Genomic DNA, 8,600 nt, shown 5'->3' with positions numbered 1-8,600 from the left:
CGGCGCCTCCCCAATAGCTATGCGGCAACACTGACAGTGGCAGCAGAGGAATGAGAGAGGTTCAGAAGTTACTGGCAAAAGAAAGAGAGGGGCATCTGCCTTTAATGTGTGCATGTGTATGAATGAGACTCTGCCTGGGGATGTATGTGTGTGAATGCATGGGTGCCTGCCTGAGGGTCTGTTTGTGTGAGAATGAATGTGTGCATGCCTGGGGGTCAGTGTGTGTGTGTGTGTGTGTGAGAGGGAGCCAGTGAGTGTGAGAGCATGAGTGTGTATGAGAAAATCCAGGGAAGTAAGAGTTTGTGTGGGGAGGGGGAGAGAGTGTCTTAGAGCCTGAGAGTGTGTCAGTGTCTGTGAGAGCGAAAGATTATAGTGGATATAAGAGCATGGATGTGTATATATGTGACAGTTTGGGGCAGATTTTAAGAGCCCTGCTCGCCTAAATCCGCCTAAATCCGGGCGGATTTAGGCGAGCAGGGCCCTGCGCGCCGGTGCGCCTATTTTACATAGGCCTACCGGCGCGCGCAGAGCCTCGGGACTCGCGTAAGTCCCGGGGTTTTCTGAGGGGGGCGTGTCGGGGGCATTTCGGGGGCGGGCCCGGGCGTGGTTACGGCCCGGGGCAGTCCGGGGGCATGGCCGCGCCCTCCGGACCCGCCCCCAGGTCGCGTCCCGGCGTGCTAGCTGCCCACTGGCACGCGGGGATTTACGTCTCCCTCCGGGAGGCGTAAATCCCCCGACAAAGGTAAGGGGGGGGTTTTAGACAGGGCCGGGCGGGTGGGTTAGGTAGGGGAAGGGAGGGGAAGGTGAGGGGAGGGCAAAAGAAAGCTCCTTCCGAGGCCGCTCCGATTTCGGAGCGGCCTCAGAGGGAACGGGGGTAGGCTGCGCGGCTCGGTGCGCGCCGGCGATACGGAATCGATAGCCTTGCGCGCCGATCCAGGATTTTAGCGGATACGCGCGGCTACGCGCGTATCTACTAAAATCCCGCGTACTTATCAGTAGTTTTAAAATATTCTTTTATTATGGTTTTACTATTATAACTGATAATTTATGTTTCTTGATTTTATTTGTTTTATGAGGAATGGTGGTTCTGTTTTTCCATTGTTAATACACAGAGTCTGGCTTCTTGGAGTTTCCATTTCAGTTTTTGTTTAATTTGTGCTCCTTTATTTTGTATTCTGTATTTGGTGAGAGTCTTTCTGCTCTGCATGTGTGACAGTGATGAGAGATTCTGCTAGCATGTAGTGTCTGTATAGGGATCTATAGCAATCGGGTTTGTTTTGTTTCCTCAGTAGGTGGTGTATTGGTATTCTAGGACCCAGTGTAATATTTACCCTTGCTTTTTCAGAGGTAGGGTCATTGTTGTTTGAGTCCTTGGTGTTATTACTGTTATGATACGATGGGATTGCAGTATAGATTTTGAGTGTCTTTTTTGTGGGGTTTTGTGTTAGTTCACATTCACAATGTGCCTGGCAGTGGAAGGTGTTTGTGCTGCTGTTACTGTGAGGTGACACCAGAATTTGAAAATAACTTTTAGGATGATGAGCTGTAAGGGAAACATCCAAGCTCCATTGTTTGGGGGAATTTCAGTGGATGCACAGAGTTAGAGAACTGGAGGTGCAGGATTTATATTGACATTCTGTCCCTTCCTATATATTCCAGACTTCACTCTCATAGCCATATAGAATTAGTTGAATGAGGCTATCAAATTATTTTATAGTAGTTTTACTAGAAGTGTGAAACTGGCCAGCTTTTTAAAATTACGCAGACGACCCTTTGGACATTTTATTAACACTTTTTTTGTAACCAATTTTAAAGCAGGATCCATGCTGTAGAGGTGGGAGTGATGAAGAAATGTCATTTTGGCTCCCCCCCCCAAAAAAAAAATTTCTTCTGTCTAGAGATGCCACTGATTTTCTGTGACCTTAAGCAATAGTACAAGACGGATTAAGGGGGGATGCTGGAGAGGCACACAAATGTATTAGCCCCCGGGCGCCAGAGACCCTTGTTATGCCACTAGGTGCGAACCATATGGGGGCACAAGTGGCGGCAAAGAGGAGTGGAGAATTGGCGGGACCCAGAAAACCACACAGTCGGTGGGCGTGATCGAGAACGATGTAGGAGTCGGGGCCGAGACCAGGGGGTGGGGGGGGCCGCAAGGGAGAAGGTTCGCCTATGGTGCCTAATCCCTTTGCACCGGCCCTGGTCCCAGCATACGCAGGATCCCTCCTGCTCCGTGGGCCTTCTAGTCTTTTTGGCCGTCCGGGGCTTCCTAGGTAAGGGTATCTTTGCCGCTAGCTCCTTCCTGGTTAAATAAGCCTTATGAAGGAGAAGCACAAACTCTGTGGAAGAAGCCCCCGTGTCCGAGGAGGAAGATTCCTGATCAGCTTCTTCATGAGACCCTCCCTGTCCCCTGCCACCAGCAGGGTCCTTTCCCACAGGCAAAAGAGTGGGGGGAGTATCCCAGGGCTCAGATATAAGAACATAAGAATATGCCATACTGGGTCAGACCAAGGGTCCATCAAGCCCAGCATCCTGTTTCCAACAGTGACCAAACCCAGCATTCCCGTTTCCTGTTTCCCACAGTACCCAAACACTAAGTAGATGCCATGCTACTGATGCCAGGATTAGAGAGGTTATTCCCTAAATCAGCTTGATTAATAGCAGTTAATAGAATTATCCAAACATTTTTTACACCCAGCTACACTAACTGCACTAACCACATTCTCTGGCAACAAATTCCAGAGCTTAAGTTGAGTGAAAAAGAACTTTCTCTGATTAGTCTTAATGTGCTACTTGCTAACTTCATGGTATGCTCCCTAGTCCTTCTATTAAATGAAAGTGTAAATAACCGATTCACATCTACTCGTTCAAGATCTCTCATGATTATAAAGACCTCTATCATATCCCCCCCCCCCCCAATTGTCTCTACTCCAAGCTGAACAACCCTAACCTCTTCAGCCTTTCCTCACAGGGGAGCTGTTCCATCCCCTTTTCATTTTGATCACCCTTCTCTGTACCTTCTCCAGTGCAACTATACCTTTTTTTGAATGCGGTGACCAGAATTGTACACAGTACTCAAGGTGCGGTCTCACCATGGAGTGATACAGATGCATTATGACATGTTCTGTTTTATTCACCATTCCCTTCCTAATAATTCCTAATATTCTGTGTGCTTTTTTGACTGCCGCAGCCGACGATTTCAATATATTACCTACTATAATGCCTAGATCTTTTTCCTGTGTGGTAACTCCGAATATGGAACCTAACATCTGTAACTACAGGAATGTTTATTTCCCATTAAATTTCATCTTCCATTTGGATGGAATTGTATTGTTATAACTCTTTATATTTTTCCAAACAAACATAGAAAAGTACATAGAAGCAATAACTCATTTTGCAGTGAGGTACATGGCAAAAGAGAGTACATAGGGGAGGAAATGGTTGAGGGACAATAGAAGTGGAAATAAAAAAATAACCCCAAGTGGCACCACAAATTAGCTTAAGTATCATTCAAATAATCAAGATACGGCCCCCAAGTACTGGTAAATTTAGCATGCTCACCCTTAAGACTATACCGTAGCTGTTCCAGATCAGCAATAACCTGTATTTGTGAGCGCCAGTAAGGCATACTAGGGGTGACTTTTTTATGAATGAGAGTGATCGTAGCATCAGTCATAGTGCCCAGGGAATGCCCCCCACCACCAGTAGGGAACCCATCAGGGCCAGGACATTTACCCTCCAGTAACAACTTGATAGCTGCCTGAATTTCAAGCAGAGAAATTGGGGCCACCATAAGATTGCATTTTTAAACAATGTCCACACCTGTTGTACACTTTTAACCTCGGCAGCCGCACCTTTCAGTTTTTTTCTATTTCGCTCATTTTATCAGAGTTTCTCTTTTGAAAATTTAGCGTTAGAGTTGTAGATTTACATATTGTCCCCTTCCAGTCATTAGCTCAAATTTTATGACGTTATGATCACCATTGCCAAGTGGCCCCACCACTGTTACCTCTCTCACCAAATCTTGCGTTCTACTAAGAATTAAATCTAAAATTACTCCCTCTATCGTTGGTACCTGAACCAATTGCTCCATGAAGCAGTTGTTTATTCCATCCAGGAACTTTGTCTCTAGCAAGTCCTGATATTACATTTACCCAGTCAATATTGGGGGTAATTGAAATCTCCCATTACTGCACTGCCAAATTGGTTAGCTTCCCTGATTTCTCTTAGCATTTCATCATCTGACCATTTTGGTCAGGTGGACGGTAGTATACTCCTATCACTGTACTCTTACCTAACACACATACGATTTCAACCCATATAGATTCTACTGAGCATTTAGTCTCTTGTATGATATTTATACTGTTGGACTCTATAGCCTCCTGGACATAAAGTGCCACACCTTCCAAGTTGATCCTCCCTATCATTGTGATATAATTTGTATCCTGATATAGCACTGTCCCGTTGGTTATCCTCCTTTCACCAAGTCTCTGTGATGCTAATCATGTCTATCTCATCATTCACCGCTATACTCTAACTCTCCCATCTTACTTCTTAGATTTCTGGCAATGGCACACAGACATTTCAAAGTGTGGTTTTTGATTGTATTAACAACCTGCTTTCAGTTGATAGGGATAATTTGGATTCTTTACTTACAGGCACATGAACTAGATTTGCTTTTATTGGAACCTCTCTGTTGGGTTGCTCTAACTCTCCTATTTCATTAGTATCCTTCAAAGATACATTCCTCCGAACCGTTTAAAAGCTGCTCTATCGCCTTTTTAAAAGTTAGTGCCAGCAGCCTGATTTCATTCTGGTTTCCCAGTTTGTTACCAGACTGAATCCCTACTCCCTGCATCATCGTCTCATCCATGAATTGAGACCCCAGAGCTCTGCCTGCCTCTGAGGACCTGCACCTAGAATGGACAGCATTTCAGAGAATGCCACCCTGGAGGCTCCAGATTTCAGCTTTCTACCTGAAATCCTAAATTTGGCTTCCAGAACCTCTCTCCCACATTTTCCTATGTTGTTGGTGCCCATATGTACCATGGCAGCCAGCTCCTCCCCCGCACCGTCTATAATCCTATCTGGGTGACGCGAGAGGTGTGCCACCTTCACACCAGGCAGGCAAGTTACCAGGCAGTCCTTCCGTCCACCAGCCACCCAACTATCTACATTTATGATGGCCGACCTAACCCTTCTCCCCAGTACTGTAGAGGTTACATGGGGTAAATCAATCAGGAGCCTGAGTTGTTTTTTTTTAATTTAATTTTATTTATATTCCAGCTTTCAGCACTTCAAAGTGGATGACATTCAGGTACTGTAGATATTTCTCTATTCATAGTGGGCTCACAATCTGACCCTGAGGCCACAAGGAGTGGTGACAGTGGGATTTAAACCCTGGCATCCAGTCCACTGCTCTAACCCCTAGTCTTTTACAGCCAGCGAGCAGAGGTGTTTCAGGGATGGAGCTGAGGCAGAACTGGAGGGGCGGAGTCAGTAGAATTTCAAATGTCTCTCCAGTACAGCACAAAAGTCAAGCCACGCACTTGGAATATTATTCTTGGTGATGAGCAGGAGTTTTAATTGTTATTTGCAGGTTATATTGAGAGAAGGTTTTTTTATTCAGATGATCTTCAGCTGGTCAGCAGGCGGCAGTATAAAAACGCAGTGTTCCACTGGCACCAGGAGCTGGAGCTGAGGGGATGAATCCCAGGACCGATGTCTTCACCCTGCTGCTAAGCTTCTGAGAGAGAGAGACTGTAACACTGAGAGAGAGATGCTCGTTTCAGCAGACATTGCACTGCTGCTGAGGATCTGTTAGAATGATAGAACGGGCTGAGAGAATGACAGATGGAATTAGCAGAAAAAGAGAGAGATACCTGTTTCAGCTGGGAAGTACAGCTGTGGGTTGACAGGAAAAGGTTGCACAGGGCCCTCATATCTGACTAGGAAGGAAGTAGCATTTCACTCTGCAGACAAACTGTTAAGTACCAGCAGTTACTGTTTCTTTTCTTTCCTTTTTGCTGTTTCCAGTTTTTCAAGCCTTTTGAGTTAACTGTAAATCCTTTTCTTATATATAATAACATTCATTTATTAGCACTGTTTCTGACAATGATTAGTGACAGGTAAGTTAGTGCTGAGTATCAGCAGGGTCCTGCACCAAGTCTCACACAGTTCTTTCAGGTTTTTGTGTCAGGTAGAGCTGGAGTAACCAACCAGCATCTGAATCAGTGAGGAGGTCTTCTGACCACAGGTTGTGCTAATAAATAAACATTCCACTGCTATTTAGTGATTCCTCAATTGTTATATTTATTGTTTTGTCTTTTCTGGGTCCCTTTTTTAAGGTCTAAGCACCTCCCGGAGGAGGACCTAGTTTAGGGTAGTGAGTGGACTAAACCATTTGCTATTGCTCACTGGAGTAACTATAGAGGACTGGGACTCCTTGTCTCTGAGAAATCACTGATTAGCACTGTGAAATCCCTGAATACCAACAAAATGTTTCTTCATTTATATTTATAAACTAATAGGTCCATGCAGCGGTGCTGAGAGCAGGAAGTTAGCTGGACTTACCCAGGTACGAGTTCCTGCTGGATAGACCCAAAGACAGTGGAGTAAGTTTATCTAGCTAACTTCAGGCCTGCTACCCAACTAAACATAAGCCCCTCACCAGATCATCTCTTTTTTATCCAGGTAAGTTAACCATTCATTGGCCCACAATTTTAACACTTTGCGGTTTGTCCAGCTAAATTCCAAACTCAACCGGACAAATCCGCTGACCGAGCACCTTTAAAAGTATTACAGGGCACAAAGTGATGTTTGCAAAGGCTCCTTACCGTTTTTTTTTCTTCGTAGCGCATGCACTGCAATCAGACCAAACACACACGGGATGTCAAGGAGAAGGGAAAGGAAAAGGGGAAAGGGGAAGCATAAACAAGACAGAGAAAGGGGAGGAAAAGTAGAGAAGAGCAAAGGCAGGTAGGCAGAGAGGAAGGAGAAGGGAGATATAGAGAAGGGAGGCATGGTCTAGGGGAGAGGAGGGAGAGCAGAGGGAGCATTAGAAGGAGGGGTGGGAGGAGTTGATACAATAACAGGAAGGAGCAAAAGAGAAAAAGATGGAAGGGGGAGAACAGGAGATAAGACAGGAAGATTGATGGGAGAGGGAGGAGGGGAGATAGGGAAGGGGAGGCATGGTATAGGGGAGAGGAGGGAGAGCAGAGGGAGCAGTGGAAAGAGGGGTGGGAGTAGTTGCACCGGTGCTGAAGTTTGCAGGATGAGCGGAACCGGAAAGAGAAAGAAAGGAGATATGTGAGCATTTCCTGCTGTCCTACTTTCCATCTGAGGTACAGGCATTGATCTTGGTTATCACAAAGTTAATTGTGCCCATTTCTGTATACAAAGTAAGGGGTAAGTTTTCAGAAGAGCTGCTGAGTGACCACAAGAGTTGATTATGTTTATTGGATAAATTTTCAATCACAGCATGGCGGCTGGAAATATTCCCAAATATAGCTTAGCCAGTTCAGCACTGAGAAGCCTCCTGAAAACTTACCCTGAGCAGCTCCAGAGGTTCTAACCTCACTGAAGGGCCTGTCCCTTAAACTAAAAAAAATACCCACCTCTACCCTGACTCCAAATCGCTCGGTCATTTTTGATGCAGGCTTGTCTTCGTCTGTTAAAGAAAGGTTCAGACTTTAAAATGTGTAAGGCTGAATGCACATCACCATTATATACAGGGAGGACAATAATGAAAGCCATTTCTGGGGTAAAGCGCTCTTTTATCCACAGAAATAGGCTGTTTGATTACTGTCCATCCTCTACACAAGTAAAATTAGGAGCATATAACAAGGCATATTTCTGGTTTTGAGTTCAGACGGGGGAAAACTATTTGCTATCCAGCTAAACATAAGCCCCACACCTGGTCATCTCTTTTTATCCAGGTAAGTTAACCATACATTGGCCCACAATTTTAACACTTTGCGGTTTGTCCAGCTAAATTCCAAACTCAGCCGGACAAATCCGCTAACCGAGGACCTTTAAAAGTATTACAGGGCACAAAGTGATGTTTGCAAAGGCTCCTTACCGTTTTTTTTTCTTCGTCGCGCATGCACTGCAATCAGACCAAAAACACACGGGATGTCAAGGAGAAGTAAGGGAAAGGAAAAGGGGAAAGGGGAAGCATAAACAAGACAGAGAAAGGGGAGGAAAAGTAGAGAACAGCAAAGGCAGGTGGGCAGAGAGGAAGGAGAAGGGAGATATAGAGAAGGGAGGCATGGACTAGGGGAGAGCAGAGGAAGCATTGGAAGGAGGGGTGGGAGGAGTTGATACAATAACAGGAAGGAGCAAAGGAGAAAAAGATGGAAGGGGGAGAACAGGAGATAAGGCAGGGAGATTGATGGGAGAGGGAGGAGGGGCGATAGGGAGGGGGAGGCGTGGGGTAGGGGCGAGCAGAGGGAGCAGTGGAAAGAGGGGTGGGAGTAGTTACACCGGTGCTGAAGTTTGCAGGACGAGCGGAACCGGAAAGAGAAACAAAGGAGAGATGTGAGCATTTCCTGATGTCCTACTTTCCATCCGAGGTACAGGCATTGATCTTGGTTATCACA

At 45.7% G+C, this 8,600-nt stretch overlaps 1 long non-coding RNA gene across 1 annotated transcript; it reads right to left on the bottom strand.

The window, feature by feature from the left end:
• Positions 1-7,167: 7,167 nt before the first annotated feature.
• LOC115089480 lies at positions 7,168-8,344 on the bottom strand. The gene is made up of 3 exons (XR_003856107.1): positions 8,081-8,344; positions 7,617-7,669; positions 7,168-7,259 (listed from the first exon to the last, which is right to left on the bottom strand). It is a non-coding gene; the product is annotated as an uncharacterized LOC115089480 (long non-coding RNA).
• Between the last annotated feature and the right edge of the window lie 256 nt (positions 8,345-8,600).

This window comes from Rhinatrema bivittatum, chromosome 4 (assembly GCF_901001135.1).
Source record: "Rhinatrema bivittatum chromosome 4, aRhiBiv1.1, whole genome shotgun sequence".
NCBI lineage: Eukaryota > Metazoa > Chordata > Amphibia > Gymnophiona > Rhinatrematidae > Rhinatrema > Rhinatrema bivittatum.
Note: the sequence above shows the minus strand (reverse complement) of the source record. Positions and strands in the feature narration are given on the sequence as shown.